Source organism: Trachypithecus francoisi, unplaced genomic scaffold (assembly GCF_009764315.1).
Source record: "Trachypithecus francoisi isolate TF-2019V2 unplaced genomic scaffold, Tfra_2.0 Lachesis_group15, whole genome shotgun sequence".
NCBI lineage: Eukaryota > Metazoa > Chordata > Mammalia > Primates > Cercopithecidae > Trachypithecus > Trachypithecus francoisi.
The window spans coordinates 18,315,049-18,334,614 of NW_022681460.1; the positions used below are offsets into that span (position 1 = coordinate 18,315,049).

The window sequence follows — 19,566 nt, forward strand, 5'->3', positions numbered from 1 at the left end:
ATATATCAAGAAATTAGTCGCCAAGGTTGGGGGCAGGACAGGCACAGGAAATACCAGTATAAACACAAAATAAAAGTTAAAGATGAAGAAAATAGAAACTTGCACTAGTCAGGGTCACTAGATAGAAGCGAAGAATAATCAATAGAAACAGAGCCAAATCAGAAGCTGAAAGAACAGTTCTGATGGCCAAATCAGAAGCTGAAAGAACAGTTCTGATTCAAGATATTAATCTGAGTTTACATGTTTTAAACTACCATTGAATATCCAAAGGGATATGGAAATATGAATTGGCACTTGCTGTGAAATTTAGAAGATTTCCAGTAAAGTGTTCTATGTTTAGAGGCAAATGTGTCATATAGGGAAGTCAGAGAGGGGCAAATACCAGTCCTACCAGCATCTGTAGAAAGTCCATTAAAGACAGAGTCTACACAAAGCAATACCTCAGGGCATCCCAGCTTGCCCTTCATATAGACAGCATACTGAGTAGTATCTCAGAAACCAAGGAGAAATTCTTTGGCACAATGGTGAAATCTATGGGCCCTACCACCTCTGCCCTACTTCCACAGACAATTGGAATGCCAATTTATTAAAGTAATTCTGATAAATCTTGAAATTTCCTTTCTCCCATTGAGTGTACCTAGTATTTCAACAGGACCCCCAAACAATTCTGAAAATAACTGTGAACTCCACCCATGGACATAAACACAATCATCAGAATAAACAAACCAATGAACCATCTTCTGGATTAAAAGACTTAGTTGTAATGTAAAAAAGGAAATTAACCAGAGGAATACACTTAAATGACCCCACTCATGACAGAGTTAATAATAAAACCAAAACAAAATAAAAAAAACTTTAGAAAAATCTCTAAATCTTAAAATATCTAGAAATATGATGAGTTACCTACAAGATTCAAAAGAACATTACACCATATGCACGCCATATGCAAAATTTAACACAAAATTGATCACAAGCCTAATTGTAAGAGCTAAAACTATAAAATTCTTACCAGAGAATAGGGGCATAAATATTTTTGACCTTGGACAAGGCAGTGGTTTCTTAGATATGATACCAAAAACACAGATAATAATAGAAAGAAATAGATTGTACTTAAAAAATAAGTTGTACCTCATAAAAATTAAAAATATTTGTGCTTCAAAGAAAACCTCAAGAAAGTAAAGAGAAAAGCAGTGGGCTGGGCGTGGTGACTCATGTATATAATTCCAGCACTTTGGGAGGCCAAGGCGGGTGGATCATGAGATCAGGAGTTCGAGACCAGCCTGGCCAAGATGGTGAAACCCCGTCTCTACTAAAAATACAAAAAATTAGCTGGGCATGGTGGCGGGTGCCTTAATCCCAGCTACTCAGGAGGCTGAAGCAGGAGAATTGCTTGAACCCGGGAGGTGGACATTGTAGTGAGCCAAGATAGCACCACTGCACTCCAGCCTGGGCAACACAGTAAGACTCCGTCTCAATTAAAAAAAAAAAGGAGAGAGAATGAGAGAAAATGTTTACAAATCAAATAACTGATAAGGGATTTGTATCCAGGACTTTTACAACTCAACAACAAAAAGACAATCTGATTTTAAAGTGATCTGAATAGACATTGCTCCAAAGAAGATATACGCATGACCATAAAGCATGTGAAATGATGCTCAATATTATTAGTCATTAGAGAAATGCAAATCAAAACCATAATGAGATACCATGTCACAGTCCGTAGAAAGGCTATCATTTTTTAAAAAGACATAAAAAGGGCCGGGCGCGGTGGCTCAAGCCTGTAATCCCAGCACTTTGGGAGGCCGAGACGGGCGGATCACGAGGTCAGGAGATCGAGATCATCCCGGCTAACACGGTGAAACCCCGTCTCTACTAAAAAATACAAAAATCTAGCCGGGCGAGGTGGCGGGCGCCTGTAGTCCCAGCTACTCGGGAGGCTGAGGCAGGAGAATGGCGTAAACCCGGGAGGCGGAGCTTGCAGTGAGCTGAGATCCGGCCACAGCACTCCAGCCTGGGCGACAGAGCGAGACTCTGTCTCAAAAAAAAAAAAAAAAAAAAAAAAAAGACATAAAAAGTATTGACAAGGATGTGGAGATATTGGAATCCTCATACACTGCTAGTGGAAATGTAAAATGTTGCAGCTATTTGGAAAAACAATTTGGCAGTTCCTCAGAAAGTTAAACACAGAGTTACCATGTGACTTAGCAATTCTACTCCCAGGTGTTTACCCAGAAGAAATAAAAACATTTTTACACAATAACCTATATACAAACATTCATACTAACGTTATTCATAATAGCCCAAAAATAGAAATAACTCAAATGTCTGTCCACTCATAAATGGACAAACAAAGTGTTACATACACACCCACAAATGCACTCACATACAAGGGTATATTATTCAGCAATAAAAATGGAGTGCTGATACATGCTACAACATGGATGAACTTTGAAAACATTATACTAAGTGAAAGAATCCCGACACAAAAACCACATATTTTATTATTCCACATATGTATGAATTGTCTGTATATATAGGCAAATTCATAGAAACAGTAGATTAGTGATTGCCAGGGGCTGAGGGAGGGGGAAATAGGGAGTGATTGCTAACGAGTATAGGATTTCCTTTGTGCATGATAAAAATGTTCTGAAATTAGATAATGTTGATGGTTGCACAATTCTGAAAATGTACAACCACCAGAAACCGCTAGACTGTGCACTTTAAAAGTGTAAATTTTATGGTATCTAAAAAAACTGTCAATCATTTAAAAATTACATTTTAAAATAGGAACAATTTAAGGTTAGAAAAGATTCGTTTTGGCCGGGCGCGGTGGCTCAAGCCTGTAATCCCAGCACTTTGGGAGGCCGAGACGGGCGGATCACGAGGTCAGGAGATCGAGATCATCCCGGCTAACACGGTGAAACCCCGTCTCTACTAAAAAATACAAAAATCTAGCCGGGCGAGGTGGCGGGCGCCTGTAGTCCCAGCTACTCGGGAGGCTGAGGCAGGAGAATGGCGTAAACCCGGGAGGCGGAGCTTGCAGTGAGCTGAGATCCGGCCACAGCACTCCAGCCTGGGCGACAGAGCGAGACTCTGTCTCAAAAAAAAAAAAAAAAAAAAAAAAAGACATAAAAAGTATTGACAAGGATGTGGAGATATTGGAATCCTCATACACTGCTAGTGGAAATGTAAAATGTTGCAGCTATTTGGAAAAACAATTTGGCAGTTCCTCAGAAAGTTAAACACAGAGTTACCATGTGACTTAGCAATTCTACTCCCAGGTGTTTACCCAGAAGAAATAAAAACATTTTTACACAATAACCTATATACAAACATTCATACTAACGTTATTCATAATAGCCCAAAAATAGAAATAACTCAAATGTCTGTCCACTCATAAATGGACAAACAAAGTGTTACATACACACCCACAAATGCACTCACATACAAGGGTATATTATTCAGCAATAAAAATGGAGTGCTGATACATGCTACAACATGGATGAACTTTGAAAACATTATACTAAGTGAAAGAATCCCGACACAAAAACCACATATTTTATTATTCCACATATGTATGAATTGTCTGTATATATAGGCAAATTCATAGAAACAGTAGATTAGTGATTGCCAGGGGCTGAGGGAGGGGGAAATAGGGAGTGATTGCTAACGAGTATAGGATTTCCTTTGTGCATGATAAAAATGTTCTGAAATTAGATAATGTTGATGGTTGCACAATTCTGAAAATGTACAACCACCAGAAACCGCTAGACTGTGCACTTTAAAAGTGTAAATTTTATGGTATCTAAAAAAACTGTCAATCATTTAAAAATTACATTTTAAAATAGGAACAATTTAAGGTTAGAAAAGATTCGTTTTGGCCGGGCGCGGTGGCTCAAGCCTGTAATCCCAGCACTTTGGGAGGCCGAGGCGGGCGGATCACGAGGTCAGGAGATCGATACCATCCTGGCTAACCCGGTGAAACCCCGTCTCTACTAAAAAATACAAAAAACTAGCCGGGCGAGGTGGCGGGTGCCTGTAGTCCCAGCTACTCGGGAGGCTGAGGCAGGAGAATGGCGTGAACCTGAGAGGCGGAGCTTGCAGTGAGGCGAGATCGCGCCACTGCAGCCCAGCCTGGGCGACAGAGCAAGACTCCGTCTCAAAAAAAAAAAAAGAAAAGAAAAGAAAAGAAAAGATTCGTTTTGAAATAAAAATAAGATTGCTAGAATTAAAAAAAAAATGACATGGAAGCTGGGCACAGTGGCTAACCCTTGTAAGCCCAGTGCTTTGGGAGGCTGACGTGGGAGGACTGCTTGAGACCAGGAATTCAAAATCGGCCTGGACAACATAAACGAGACTGCCAGGTGACCCAGTAAGACCCTGTCTCTAAAAGAAAAAAGTGAAATGGTAGCAGTAAAGAGCAAAATTGGAAAGCGACAAAAATCAAATCAGTGAATTTGAAGCATTCAGAGAAAAGTGATAAAGGAATGAATAAAATGAGAGAAAAGATGATGTATTAATGGAAGACGATGATGGATCTAGAATATCTGATAAAAGATTTCAAAGAGAATGAACAACAATCAAAGAGATAATTTTTAAAAATTTCCCAAAGAATGCCAAGCCACGTTAAGATCCAATCAGGTGAAGAGTTGTTTTTTTATTGTGTTGTATTACTATTGTTATTGTTGTTATTGCTATATTTTTACTATCATTAGCCAGCTTGAAATGTCTGTTTTTAGCTGACAAATAATAATTGTATATATTTATGGGTACATTATGATGTTTTGATCTATGTATACATTGTGGAATGATTAAATCAAAGTAATTAGTACAGCCATCAGCTCACCTACTTAACATTCTTTTACGGTGAGAACATTTAAAATCTACTTAGATTACTAAAATTTATTCCTCCTATCTAACTGAAACTATGTACCCTTTGACCAACATCTCTCCTTTTCCCATCCCTACCCTCCCCCACTCCCTAGCCATTGGTAAGCACCGTTCCACTCTCTGCTTCCATGAGTTTAACTTTTTTTTAGATTCCACATTATCATTGAGTTCATGCAATATTTGTCTTTCTGTGCCTGGCTTATTTTACTTAGCATAATGTCCTCCAGGTTTATGCATATTGTTGCAATGACAGAATTTCCTTCTTTCTTAAGGCTGTATGATATTCTATCATGCATATATACCACATTTTCATTATTCATTCATCCACTGACACTTCAGTTGCTTCCGTATCTTTACTATTGTGAATAGTTCTACAATGACCATTGAAGTGCAGATATCTCTTTGACATACAGATTTCAAGTCCTTTGCATATATACCCAAAAGTGGGATGGCTGGATTATATGGTGATTCTGTTTTTAGATTTTTGATGAGCCTCCATATTATTTTCCATAATGGTAATGCTAATTTACATTCTCATCAACAGTGTACCAGGGTTTCCTTTTCTCTATGCCCTTGTCAACCCTTGTTATCTTTTGTCTTTTTTTTTTTTTTACCATAGCCATTCTAACAGGTGTAAGATGATATCTCATTGTGGTTTTAATTTGCATTTCCCTAATGATTAGAAATATTGAGCATTTTTTTCATTTCTCTGTTGACGACATGTATGTCTTCTTTTGACAAATGCCTGTTAGCTTGAACTTGCTGCCTGGAAAATTATGGAGTCTACTTCATGTTGTATTGCAGTAGAACCTTAAGGCATGATCCTGGAAATCTGGGTCCCAGCTCTGTTACTTACCAGTAATGTAGCTTTGGGCAAATCATTTCACCTCTTTGGGCCTCAAGTTCCTCATCTGCTTTAAAAAAAAAGAAAGGAAAAGCTTGAACTAGATGACTTTAACACAATTCCTTAAGCAAAAGATATGAGCCAGGAGACAGATAGAAAGTAAGGCAAGAAAGCTAGAAAGCAGAAGATAATAAGGAAGTCCTTATCTACCAGAACTAAAATTTTGAGGATGAGGTGAGAAGGGGGCAGGGTGTACAAGCAATCCTGACACTGTCCGTAGTGCTGAAGTGTCATTATTTTGTCTGGGTGCCAGTTGGAGGAGTTAGGAATTGCTTTGGTAAGCAGTATGGAGATCTGACAATTTTAGAGCAGAACAGTGACACTCTGAGCTCATTCACATCTGTGTATTTAACTACTACAGATTCTGATTATTCCCAATCCTATATCTCTAGCATTGACCTTCATGCTGATCTCCCAGTACATTTTCCACCATCTACCAAGTATTATCTGCATTTTTACTGTGTTGAATTTACTTCAAACTCAACAGGTACAAAAGTGAACTTATCATATTCATTAATGATCCTGCTTCTTCTCCTGCATCTTCTATCTTGATTAGTGATACTAAGATGTATCCCTTTCCCCAAGCCAAAGAACTAGGAGACTTACATGATTTTACCATGCCCACCATCTATAGTCAATCACCAAATGTGTCCTGCCAATATTGCCCATGAATACATCTTACATTCATCTCTTTCTCTCTACCCCACTGTGGATGGATTTATTTAGGTTATAAATGTTTTTTGGTTGGACTACCATAATATCCTCTTCAATAATCTTGTCTTCAATTTTGCACCCTTCTAATTTACATTTATGGCCAAGCTATTTCCCTGCTAAAAGCCTTCTCTGGCTTAGTTGTATATAGCACAAAATCCGGGTTACTCAGAATTGCATTCAAGGACACTTCATAATTTGTACAAGGAAAAAAATTCTGAAACAGGATATTTATTAGGGAGTTCCCAATGGATCAACATCTGTAGAAGAATGGAGAAGGAAACAGATTAGGTAAAAGGAGAAGTTGAGCTGTGATACAGCCCCAATAAAGGTTGCTCAGCCCACCCCTTGGGTAGCTCTGGAGCTGGACTGGCTGCTCAGAATTGTTCCAAGTTGGATCAAGTGGGAGCCAAAGCTTTATAAAACACACTGGTCAAGCATTGGATGCAAGATGTCTTTGGAAGGAAGAAAGACCTTGGGTAATGCTACAATTTGAGGGTTGTCTTCTGGCATCATTGTCAGAAACTGGGAGAATAAGTCCTTCATTCCCAAAGGTGGATCTCAGCAGCACATCAGAAAATCCATGAGCCACCGTATACTTGTCTACCTCTACACGTCCTCCTCTGTGCTTCCTTGACTCTCTGCATTTACTTTATCATACCATTTACTGAACTCTATTTTATTCTCTCTTTACTTTTCTATATTCTTCACTAGACTGTGAACTCTGTGCAACAAATGCTGCTACTATATAAATCATTGCTTTATCCTCAATGCTTGCAGCATTAAACAATTTATAAAATAAAACATTAAGCACTTTGGGAGGCTGAGGCAGGTGGATCATGAGGTCAAAAGATCGAGACCATCCTGGCCAACATGGCGAAACCCCATCTCTACTAAAAATACAAAAATTCACTGGGCAAGGTGGCAGGTGCCTGTAGTCCCAGCTACTCGGGAGGCTGAGGCAGGAGAATCTCTGGAACCCAGGAGGCAGAGGTTGCAGTGAGCCCAGATCGTGCCACTGCACTCCAGCCTGGCAACAGAATGAGACTGTAAAATAAATAAATAAATAAAAATAAAAGAGAGAACGAAAAAAAAAAGAAAACATTAAATGAATGAACGCATATTTCCTTTCTCCCCATTCTTTACTCCCTGTTGCTCTAGTAAAACCAAACTACTTGAGGTTTCCTGAATTTTCGTGCTAGAATGCCTTTGACTTACTCATCAGCTGAATATCTACTTCTCTTTCAAAAGTCAGTTCAATTGTTACCTTTGGAAAACTTTTTCCCAGGCACAGTCACAATCTTCCCTCTCTGTGTTTCCTCAGAACTCATTTTGTACCAACTACACTCCTATTATTTTTAATTTACATGTCTGATTATTTTCAGGGGATATGAGACCTTGAGCCTCATCTATTTTGTGTTCTTAGCACCTATAGAGACGTGGTACACAGTGAAGAAAAAAAGAACGAACAATAAATATTGTTTATTTTTGTGATTAAAATAAACACAGTGATTAAAGTCAGGCTCTAGGATTACTAACTAGGAAGTAATGTGAAGAATGAACTAAAAGGGAAGGGAGTTATATGGGAGAAAATTGTTAGGATAACCTAGAGGCAAGTGACTGTGGACACTGAATTTGCTAAAATTCCTTTCCTGAAATCAGTGTTTACCACATGCAAATTGAAGAGCAGAATGATATTAGCACAGTTGTAACTTTGCCTAACATGTCTTAGTCATGTAGTGTCCCAGTCTACTTCTTATGCGATGCTAGTGTAAGGGTGTCAAAATCAAATGCCTTCAGGGTCCAGGAAGATTACCTAAATGTCTAAATGTTCAGTGAGCCTATGGGAAACAAAGGGCCCACTTGAGGGGCGTTCAATTTCAGTTTTTAAATAATGTGGTCACCAAACAGAATAAGTGTTAGGGCCTGACGTGGCCTACAAACCCCCAGTTGCCGCCTCCTCTTTTACACATTTTGAAATCACATTTTTTTTTAACTACAATGGAGCTGAGTGGGAGGAGATATGAATGACACTTTCATCCTTGTAGAAAAAAAGGGTTGTTTCTGTATTTCTAATAAAAAAGTAGAATTATTTTTGAAGTGGCTTCCTTCTCTGCCAGGAAGCCAGGAAATCAGATTAGAAATTTCATTGGCATAAAAAAAAAAAAAAAAGGTGGCTGGGTACAGTGTCTCATGCCTATAATCTCAGCATTTTTGGAGGCTAACGCAGGAGAATCACTTGAGGCCAGGAATTTCAGACCAGCCTGGGCAACACAGTAAGACCCCCACCCCAGCTCCAAAAAAAAATTTTAAAGTATTCTGGGCATGGTGGCATGAGCCTGGAGTCCCAGCTACTTGGGAGGCTGAGGTGAGAGGATCACTTGAGCCCAGGAGGACGAGGTTGCAGTGAGCCCAGGTCACACCCCTACACTCCAGCCTGGGCGACAGAGTGAGACCCTTCTCAAAAAAAAAAAAAAGTCTTTCCTTGGCGTTGCTTTTTTTTTTGACAAAGTTTATTTTCTTCTTATTAAAAAAACAACAATCTGTTAAAATATTTCAAAAATACAGAAAAGTTTAAAAATAATCCCTCAAAATTTCACCACCAGTGAACAATCTTGACTATCATTTTAGTTTATGCATCAGATATTAGGTGGGATTGTAGGACTGACATGTGTACACTCAGAACTAGGTGGCAGGTAAGCAGGAAAGCAATTTATTTCTAACTAGCTGGGTTTCTGTAACTAATGATCTAACATAGCTAATAAAGACATTCTGGGCCAGGCACAGTGGCTCACACCTATAATCCCAGCACTTTGGGAGGCTAAGGCAGGCTGATCGCATGAGCCCAGGAGTTGGAGACCGGCCTGGGCAACATGGCAAAACCCTGACTCTACAAAAAAAAATACAAAAATTAACTGGGGTTGGTGGCACACACCTGTGGTCTCAGCTACTCTGGAGGCTGAGGTGGGGGATCACTTGAGCCCAGGAGGTTGAGGCTGCAGCAAGCCAAGATCATGCCTCTGCACTCCAGCCTGGGCAACACAGTGAGACCCTGTGTCAAAAAACAAAACAAAACAAAACAAAACAAAACAAAAAAGACACTCTGAGATGACTCTAAAGTGCCTGACTAAAACCAGATGGCCACAGGGCCTGACAACAAGGAGGAGTTTACTGCTGCGCTATTATTGCTGAAACGGAACTTGGTTTTGAATCCACAACAGAACCATTGTGCTTGTGACATTTGCTTTGAGAAATGAATACTGGGTTGACAGTACACAAGAGCTTTTCAGTCTAGTCCATAAAGAACTTTCACTTGATTGCCAGCTTCTTACCAGTAATTCAACATAGAAAAGTACAGTTTTTGACCTTAGAACATTGAATACAATTCCTAACATTAAAAGATGTGGATTTCAAAAGTCAAATGAGACCACATTACAATAAACAGAACCACAGGTTTTGTTTGTTTGTTTTTTACAGGAAATTGTGTTGTGTTTACAGTTAGAGCATTCTGTGCTGAGGTATTCTCTGGCTCATGTGTAGACTCATAAGGGAGAGAGGAGTTGAGAAGTAGTTCTCTAGAAGAACTAGAGAGACAGATGTAACTATCCCTGATACTAATTAGCAGAGATCTGGAATGAAAGAAACCTCAATAATCTCATATTTAGACGATTTTTTTCAACATGTTCATTATTAATAGTAAGCAGATCTCATGTTAATTTCAAAGAAGACCTAACAGATTTCAAAATATCTGAAGTTCTATTTTTTTCCTATAAAATTTTTGTAATTTTTAAAAATAGTATTTTGGACTTCCCTTGAAATTTTCCTGCAATGTCACTGGTATATTTTGCGATAGAGTTTTAAGAATATCCCCAGTGAGGGTTTAGAAAAATTTAATTCATTATAAATAGATCTATTTTACTTTATTATTCTATTATAATTATTTATTTATTTGTTTATTTTTTTGAGACAGAGTCTCTCTCTGTTGCCCAGGCTGGAGTGCAGTGGCACGATCTGCAACCTCCACCTCCCGAGTTCAAGCGATTTTCCTGCCTCAGCCTCCTGAGTAGCTGGAATTACAGGTGTGCCACCATGCTTGGCTAATTTTTATGTATTTTTATTAGAGAAAGGGTTTCACCATGTTGGCCAGGCTGGTCTCAAACTCCTGACCTCGGGTGATCCACCCACCTCGGCCTCCCAAAGTGCTGGGATTACAGGCATGAGCCACCACAACCGGACTGTTATAATTACTTCTAATCATAATATTTCTTACTTACAGGCCACTGCATGTTCAGACCATTTTTTCCACATGTAATTAGAAATATAAAGCCTGTATTGCACTTAAATATCATCATACTGTTTTAACAGATTTTCACCTACATTAAAATTCACTTTAAAATTATTACTCTTAGAAATAATTGATGTCTCTAAGGTTTTGGATATTCTAAAAGGAAATAGCTGTTCTTTTAAGCTACATATCATAAACTGATTTTATTAAATAAGGTCTTACATTTCATAGTGGCAGCAGTTTATAAAAATAGGCTTACTAATTCATTGCTTTCTTTTATTCATTAGTTATGCTTTGGTACTTTATTTAAGTACCCGAGTGGATTATACTAGATGCTGCAATTCAGAAACACAGGCTGTCTGCAGGTGAGACACAAGTTTCACCTCCAGCGGTACACAGTTTAATTGCAACAAAATGTTTTAAAGAAGGAACACTTCACTGTGGAATAAGGAAACAAGTGACTTGTTACCCAAAGAGCACAAGGAACCCCTCCACTGCTGAGTTGTTCATGTTTTCTTGGTTTATGCTTCAGGTAGAGGTAAGTGAAACTTCAAATAATATTATGCCCTATAGCTTCAAACTGGAGAAAAAAAGCCCTTACACCCCTGAAATATGCATGCATGCCTGAGCATGCACACACACACATAATTTTACCTTGCTCTAAATTTTTGCTCATGTACTTAGTAATAAAATGTTATTTTTAGACTTCATAGCTCCAATATAGAAAGGTGTTCAGAGCCTGGATCTAGAAGTTTATGTCTTTCTTGAAGTTCCCGGGTCATAATATCCGCAGTGAGGACAAAGTCACCAGAACGATGCCAAACCAGGAGATATGGCCTGAATTTGAAGGAACAAGTTTTTATCAGGCGTAACAATGAAAGAGGTTGAAATCATGGAGTTATTATTAAGAGAAGTTGTGGAGTAGTTATTCCTAGTAGCCTCTAAGTAGCAGTTGATCCTAAATCACAAAGGTGTGTACTTTTCTAGAGATTCCAGACAAGATAATTTTGAGGGTTCTTATACTATGATTATGAAAACCCAATAACTATGTTTTAATGTAGTGCATTGTGTTTTTACCACTTAAGATGGCAGTGATTTCATCAGATAGCTTTCTTTTGGGAAGACTTCCAAACCAATCTTTGGGGGAGAAATTAATCTCTTTTTTGCCAAACTGGTGGGGTTTTCTTTCCCCACATTGAATGTTTATATGGAAAGATACGAACCATAAGCATCTTTATATAAACACTTATTCTTTTTGCTTTTTATTGGCTGCATTGTAAGGAGTCATTTGGCCTAGAGGGAAAGGAGGGTAACATTCCCCATGGCAAACTACAACCAATCTTCCTTCTCCTTTCCCAACTCCAGCAGTAACCATGGAAAATCAGTGCAGCATCCTGGTGCATTTGCGGTGTTGTTTGACAAAGATCATAATGTTCTTGTCAACATAGGTAACAGATCAATGTCCATCTGTAGATTCCAGTGCTTTTTCTTACTAAGAAGTGATTAATACGTCTACTACAGCTAACTAGTTTTGTAAAGTATATAGTTAATTAAAGGGCAGGATTCAAAAACATGATCAACTCTGTGAAAGCCCTGACCTTACTCAGCTGTTTCTTGCAAACTTCGACCTGTGGGGCACAGAGACATTTCTTGGGTCATGGCATGCTTGCCTCCGGAGAAGATCGTTTCAAAGACTGGGCTTTTTTTTCAGGTAACCTAGATGCAGGACATAGAGTCACTCATTTTGCCAAAGTCCCTTTTTGCCTTCCCAAACTGACTTTCCTTTCAAAAAGCTATGTGGAAAATTAATGTGTAATTTTTCAATGATAATATTTTCTCTTTGTTTGGTTTTCCCCAACGATTTCATATCTATACTAAACATCCATCCCAAATAACTTACACAGGAAGTGGAGACCAAAGCTAAAACAAACTCACACCCATTTCTCTGGCAGCCTATTTAAAAAATAGCGATTAAAAATCAAAACATTAAACATCACCGTTTCTGGCAAGATAACGCTCCCCTAGGTTACATTAGAAAATTCTCCCCTACATTTACATGGCATCTTTGCTGTTGATGATCTTAGTTTTCATTGTTGTGGCCTAACAAAAATGTATAAAGCTTAAAGACCAGCCTGAGCAACACAGCAAGACCCGAGCTCTACAAAAAATTTAAAACATTGGCGGGGCATGGTGACACATGCCTGTTAACTACTAGGGAGGCTGAGCTGGGAGGACGGCTTGAACAATCCTCCTGTAACTAGGAATTCAAGGTTACAATGCGCTATGATTGCATCACTTCACTCAGGCCTAGGCAACAGAGCCAGACCCTGTCTCTAAAAACAAAAAAAGAAAGAAAAAAGTTTACAGATATTTTGACACCACAAAGAAATCTCATAAATATCTCATAAATTGTGAGTGACCTGCAGGAAATGAAAGCCCAGTGTTGTTTCTTTTTACACTACTCCTGATGGGGCCAAACACTTTCTTTACACCCGTGAATGCAGTCTGTCGTGGCATGTGGGTGTACATCCTTCTCTCTTAAGACAAGACATAATAGTCACCCATAATCTTGTAATCTCACATAACAAGGCATTTTGATCTGCAGTCCGGGTTGTTTTCTTTAAGCTAAATTTTATTTTTTTATTATTATTATTGGTTTAGAGACAAGATCTCACTATGTTGCCCAGGCTGGTCCTGAACTGCTGGGCTCGAGTGATCCTCCCACCTTGGCTTCCCAAAGAGCTGGGATTACAGGTGTGAAGCACCGCGCCTGGTCTCTTTAAGCTGAATTTTAAAGGAAGTTAGAATCTCATTCTCTTACATTTTTGTAACCAAGAAATGAACTCTGACAGTAGAGACTATTAATATATTAATTATTCCCAGCATTGTATACTTCATGTGAAAGGCAGATGAAGAAAATGAAGAACCTGTCTTCTGTTCTACTAAAAGGGAAATTTAGTTTTACTTAATTGTATCTGTAATTGTCCTTTTGTTTTTAAGAATATAAGAATATAAAGAATTGCAATAAAACAACATAAGAGGTTGACCAATGGAACAAGTATAGTATAGCACTTAATAAGATGTAAAGATACTATTTTAAGTACCTTGTTTTAAAGTTAAGTAAGGACAGCCTCCAGTTAATAAACCAAAAATAAACTCTAATCATTTCTTGGATTTCAGACATTTTTTTCTTTACAGAAATAATGTGATATATAGTGTTCCTTTTACTGGGTCAGCCAACAAAAGTATTTACGTTGATAAAAACAAAATACTTTTTGTAATCAAATATTCTAGCTCACAATGAAAAATACTTTTAAAGTGTGATTATTTAGCACAAGTAAACTTTAAAAACACAACAAGATTTTTATTTTTCATGAAATAAACAATAGTGAGTAGAAGGAAATTTTGAGGATGTTCTTGAGAAGAACTTTTTGACACTTTAGAAGTTGATAGGGTAAAGCACACCTTAGACTTTCCTTTCACTTGATACTAGTATGTCCCCAGTCCTGTTCTCCCATCATTAGAGTTATTTTTAGGGGTCACAAATGGAACAAACATAAAGAAAGAATGAGGGATGAGAGTGGAAAAAATAGAGGTAGAAAAGAGAGGAAGAAAGGAGAAAAAGGAGGAAAAAGGTAGTAAAAAATGTTCTTGAAATAGCTGTTAATAGTTGGAAAAGTAAGACAAAAAAGTGCATGGGTTAAAGATGATAAAAACATTGCTTAAGGAAGAACCAAGCAACTTGAGAGTTCTGAAAATAGGGGAATTGAGGAATGCTTGGAATGTGTATAATTCCCCAGAGGAAGCAAGGTTGAGAAAGAAAGACAGGAACTTGATTCATTCCCAAAGTGGGCCACTGGGTGACCATGAAAGGCCTGTGCAGCCTGGTGCTCTCTTGACCAAGGGAAATGTGGGTTGGAGAAGTAACTTCAGGTAAAACCAAGGTCTGTGGAGATGGAGGGTCCATGTGCTCGGAAGATATATGTTCTAAATGTGGCAATATATATATATTTTTTAGAGACAACTTTATTTATGTATCATTTAAATACCTTTAAAATCATCTGTTTTAAGTGTACAGTTCAATAATTTTTAGATGTACTGTTGTGCAACCGCCACCACAAACTAATTTCAGAACATTTCTCTCACTCTAGTAAAATCTCTCCTGCTTCGTTACACTTACTCTTTGTTCTCACTCCCAGTCCCAGGCAATCACTAATCTGCTTTCTCCATATATAGATTTTCTTTTTCTAGCTATTTTATATAAATAGAATCATGCAATGTGTGGTCTTCTGTGTCTGTATTCTTTCTCTTAGCATGTTTTTGATGCTATCCATGTTGTAGCATGTGTCAATATTTATTTTTATTATTAAATGGCTTTCTATTCTGCTTGAAGATAAACACATTTTATTTTTCCACTCACCAGCTGATGGTCATTTGAGTTATTTCCACCTTTTGGCTATTATAAGTAATTCTGCCAAGAACACTTGTGTATTGAGGTATTTGTGTGGATGCCTACATGCGTTTCAAGCAAAACATAACTAAGAGATCCACCTGTTCATGGAAAACTCAAATATTTAGGCCTGTTGTGTTCTACAGTTCTAGGATCCAAAACTTCACATACACACTCTCCACATGGCAACCAGAACGGACTTTTAAAAACAGAAAATCAGATCACATCTCATCTGATTAAAATTTCCCAGTGGTTTCCCATCACACTGAGAATGAAGCCTACATGCCTTTCCATAGCCACAGGACTCTACCTCATCTGACCTCAGCTCACGTGTCTAACTTTATCTTGTAACCACTTCTCTCACCCTCAACTTCACTCATGTTAATCTTGTTGCTCCTCAAACATAAAAGCTTATTCTGACCTCAGGGCTCATACATAGTCTATTTCCTTTGCCTAGAATACTTTTCCCTGATATTCATTTGACTCAATCCTTCTCATCCAGGGTTCCCCTCAAATGTCATTCATGTAGAGAAGCCTTTGAAGCCTGCCCTATCTAAAACAGCAGCCATATCTCTCACAATACTACCTTACTTTGTTTTTCTTGAGACAGAGTTTCACTCTTGTCACCCAGGCTGGAGTGCAGTGGCATGATCTCAGCTCACTGTAATCTCCGGCTCCCAGGTTCAAGTGATTCTCCTGCCTCAGCCTCCCAAGTAGCTGGGATTACAGGTGCCTGCCACTACACCTGGCTAATTTTTGTATTTTTAGTAGAGATGGGTTTCACCATGTTGGCTAGGCTGGTCTCAAACTCCTGACCTCAGGTGATCCACCTGCTTCAGCCTCCCAAAGTTCTGGGATTACAAGCGTAAGCCACAGCACCTGGTCCTCTGTTTTATTTTATTTATTTATTTATTTTTTTTTTTGAGACGGAGTCTCGCTCTGTCTCCCAGGCTGGAGTGCACTGGCTGGATCTCAGCTCACTGCAAACTCCGCCTTCTAGGTTTACGCCATTCTCCTGCCTCAGCCTCCTGAGTAGCTGGGACTACAGGTGCCCGCCACCTCGCCCGGCTAGTTTTTTGTGTTTTTTAGTAGAGACGGGGTTTCACCGTGTTCGCCAGGATGGTCTCGATCTCCTGACCTCGTGATCCGCCCGTCTTGGCCTCCCAAAGTGCTGGGATTACAGGCTTGAGCCACCGCGCCCGGCCTCTCTGTTTTACTTTTAACTGAAAAGTCTGAAACTTATTGCTTGCTGACTATCTCCCAAACAGAATGCAAGCTCCATGGGGCAGGTACTTTATCTTTTTCATTGATGTAACTCCAGCACCTAGCATATGGTAAATGTTCATTAAACTTGTTAAATTAATGCAGAAATGAAGAGCAGAAATTGGCCCTCTTTTTACAGTTCTGTACTTTATCCCTAGAATCTCTGAGAAGTCAGTTTGATCATGCAATGAATTCTGTGTGTAAATTTATATTTTTATTTATCTATTTATTTTCCAGTAAACCTTTTGCATTCTTATCAGTTTGTGAATTTCTAAGCCAACTGACCACAAGTCTAATACTGACAAATCATGAGCCAGATTTGGTCCTCACATCTATTTGTTTGATGTAGCAAGTATGTTGGGGCCTCATTTCCATTTCTTTGGCCCACTCCTGTTTCAGCTGCAGCTGCAGTGAGAGTTCCTGTCACCTCCTCATTGACAGGCTCACACCTCAGGCAGCTAAAGAATTATTCTATTTTTCTGCCTTGGGCCTCTCTTATGCCCCAGAGCCATTGGGCATGTGTGTGGACCACTTCAGGACCATGTTTATGTTCCCCAGTACAAATATCAGCCATCAACCAACATGGGAACCACCTTCATCTACACTTCCTTCAAACGGAAAGCTCTGGAAGACATTTACACTTCCCAGAAGTCCCAGCAGAACTGATGCGCTCTTCCCTTCAGCAGAGACTTGAATAACACCTTTTTGTACTGACTTCTCCTCCTGTGTCGTATTCCCTGTTCCCTTACTTCTGTTTTCGGGGATTACCTCCCCACTACACACAACCTGTAGCCAAGTCTTTGTCTCAACCTCTGCTTTCAGGGGTAGCCAAATTAGGCCTATGAGTTACATCATTAAAAAAATTTGTAAAATAATTGTTCAAATTTAAGCTTGAAATATTTCAAGTTAAATTCTGAGTTCTTAACTTCCTACTTTAGGATGCTGCATGGAACTTCATATGCAATAATTTTGATGGTTCTTATTTGGTAAGGAAAATTATTGTCCATTCGCTTGTTTTCAAACCTTCAACTTTTCAGTTGTTTCAAGTGTTTTGTGAGGAAAATGGTCTCAAAACCTCTAGTCTCAAAACCTCTAGTCCATTAGGAATGAGAAGAGATGGGGAATTCTTTCTACTATAGAATGTAGCAGAAAAAAAAATTTAAGGAGTTTTTTGCTTCATTAGATTTGCTGTGGAATGAGAAATCAATAAATTAATGACTACAGTGCTAAAATAAATAATTGATCAGTGCTTGTGAATATGATCTCCTCTTCATTACTAAACCAACTCAGCCTTATCGTTTCCAAGCTAAGGTAATTGGAACCTGCAACCAGCAGAAGAACCAACCATTTTGTTTTGGTTTTGAAGCCTCATGAATACAACTCATTCATTCAAGCATTTAGTAAGATTAATAAAAAGAGATAAATTGCAATAGTGATACATTCTTATCTGTTCACAACATGTTTTGCTTATAAGAGTACATTATCTTCCCCACTTCAGTGAAGTCACTTATTTGCAGTTCTTCTCCCAGGTATAGTTTTACATGCTGATCCCTCCCTTCTTTTTTTTTTTTTTTTTTAATAGGGCTAGGATCCCACTATGTTGCCCAGGCTGGTCTGGAACTCCTGGCCTCAAGCGATCCTCCTGCCTTGATATGCCAAAATGCTGGGATTACAGGCATGAGCCACCATGCCTGGCCCAGATTCCTTCCTTCTGATTAGCTCAGTTTACTTAAAAGCAACTCTTTATCCCTGAAGCAGTCTTGGCATTTGATCTTGTTTAGGATGTAGATTCCCCTAATACTTTGGAGATCATTTTCTATACTTTTGGTGATTGATACAATGCCTCAGTTTGCTTATGATGGAAACAATCTTGTAATTTATGATTCCTCATTCTTCTGTGTCTGACTTGCAGACCATATCAAATTTGTCATGTCTAACTATAACTCTAATACTCTCCTGCCCTTTTATACCCAAATCTTCAGAATGAATATTGGGAATACCATATTATACATGGATCTGTAACTTTTTGAATGACCTGAAGCTTTTCCTTTAAGGAAATACCTCTCTGCTCCGTGGCCGGACTCTCAATCCCGTGGCATTATGGTCCCTTCCACAGGAGTGAGTCCATCATCCAGACTGCTCAATTACCGCACTACACCACCAGTTCCAGGATTGGTTGCTCAATCACTGCACTCCACCATCAGTTCCAGGATTGGTTCAGGGAGCCGTACTGGACCAACCAGTCATGTAATTTTGCTGAAACCGTTAGGAGAGAGGTTACATCTTTTTCTTTTCATTGGGATTGCTGTAGTTAAACATAAATCCAAAGCTGCTGGTGGCCATTTTTGCCAAAATATGGGGAATTTTTCTTTAAAGTTGACTCAATAGAAAGAAAAGAAAGGGTTGGGCATCGCTCATGTCTCTAATCCCGGGAATTAGGGAGGCAGAGGCAGGAGGATCACTTGAGCCCAGGAGTTGGAGACCAGCCTGGGCAACATATTGAGACCTCATATCCACAAATAATAAAAAATTAGCTAGACATAGTAGTGCTTCTCTGTGGTCCCAGCTACTAGGGAGGCTGAGGTGGGAGGATCGCTTGAGCCTGGGAGGTAGAGGCTAGAGTGATTGTTATCACACCACTGCATTCCCATCTGGGTGACAGAGTGAGACCCTGTCTCAGGGAAAAAAAAAAGAAAGAAAGGAGAAAGATAAAAAGAAAGAGGGAGAGACAGTTTAAAAGAAAGAGACTGAAAAAGAGAAAAAGACAGACAAGGAGTAAAAGTCTCTGTCAAATGACAAAGGAGGCCAGGCACAGTGGCTCATGCTTATAATCCCAACACTTTGGGATACCAAGGCAGGTGGATCACCTGAGATCACGAGTTCAAGACCAGCCTGGCCAACATGGTAAAACCCCATCTCTAGCCAGGCACGGTGGCTCATGCCCATAATCCCAGCACTTTGGGAGGCTGAAGCGGGTGGATCACCTGAGGTTGGGAGTTCAAGACCAGCCTCACCAACACGGAGAAACCCCATCTCTACTAAAAATACAAAATCAGCCAGGTG

General features: G+C 39.1%; 1 protein-coding gene across 2 annotated transcripts in view; it reads right to left on the minus strand.

The window, feature by feature from the left end:
* Positions 1-19,566, minus strand: part of CEP85L (centrosomal protein 85 like) — a 247,426-nt gene that overhangs the window by 210,075 nt on the left and 17,785 nt on the right. For both annotated transcript variants that reach the window (XM_033234407.1, XM_033234409.1), the window contains exon 2: positions 5,747-5,801. The gene's annotated coding sequence lies outside the window, so the exon portion shown is untranslated. The remainder of the gene's footprint in view (positions 1-5,746; positions 5,802-19,566) is intronic.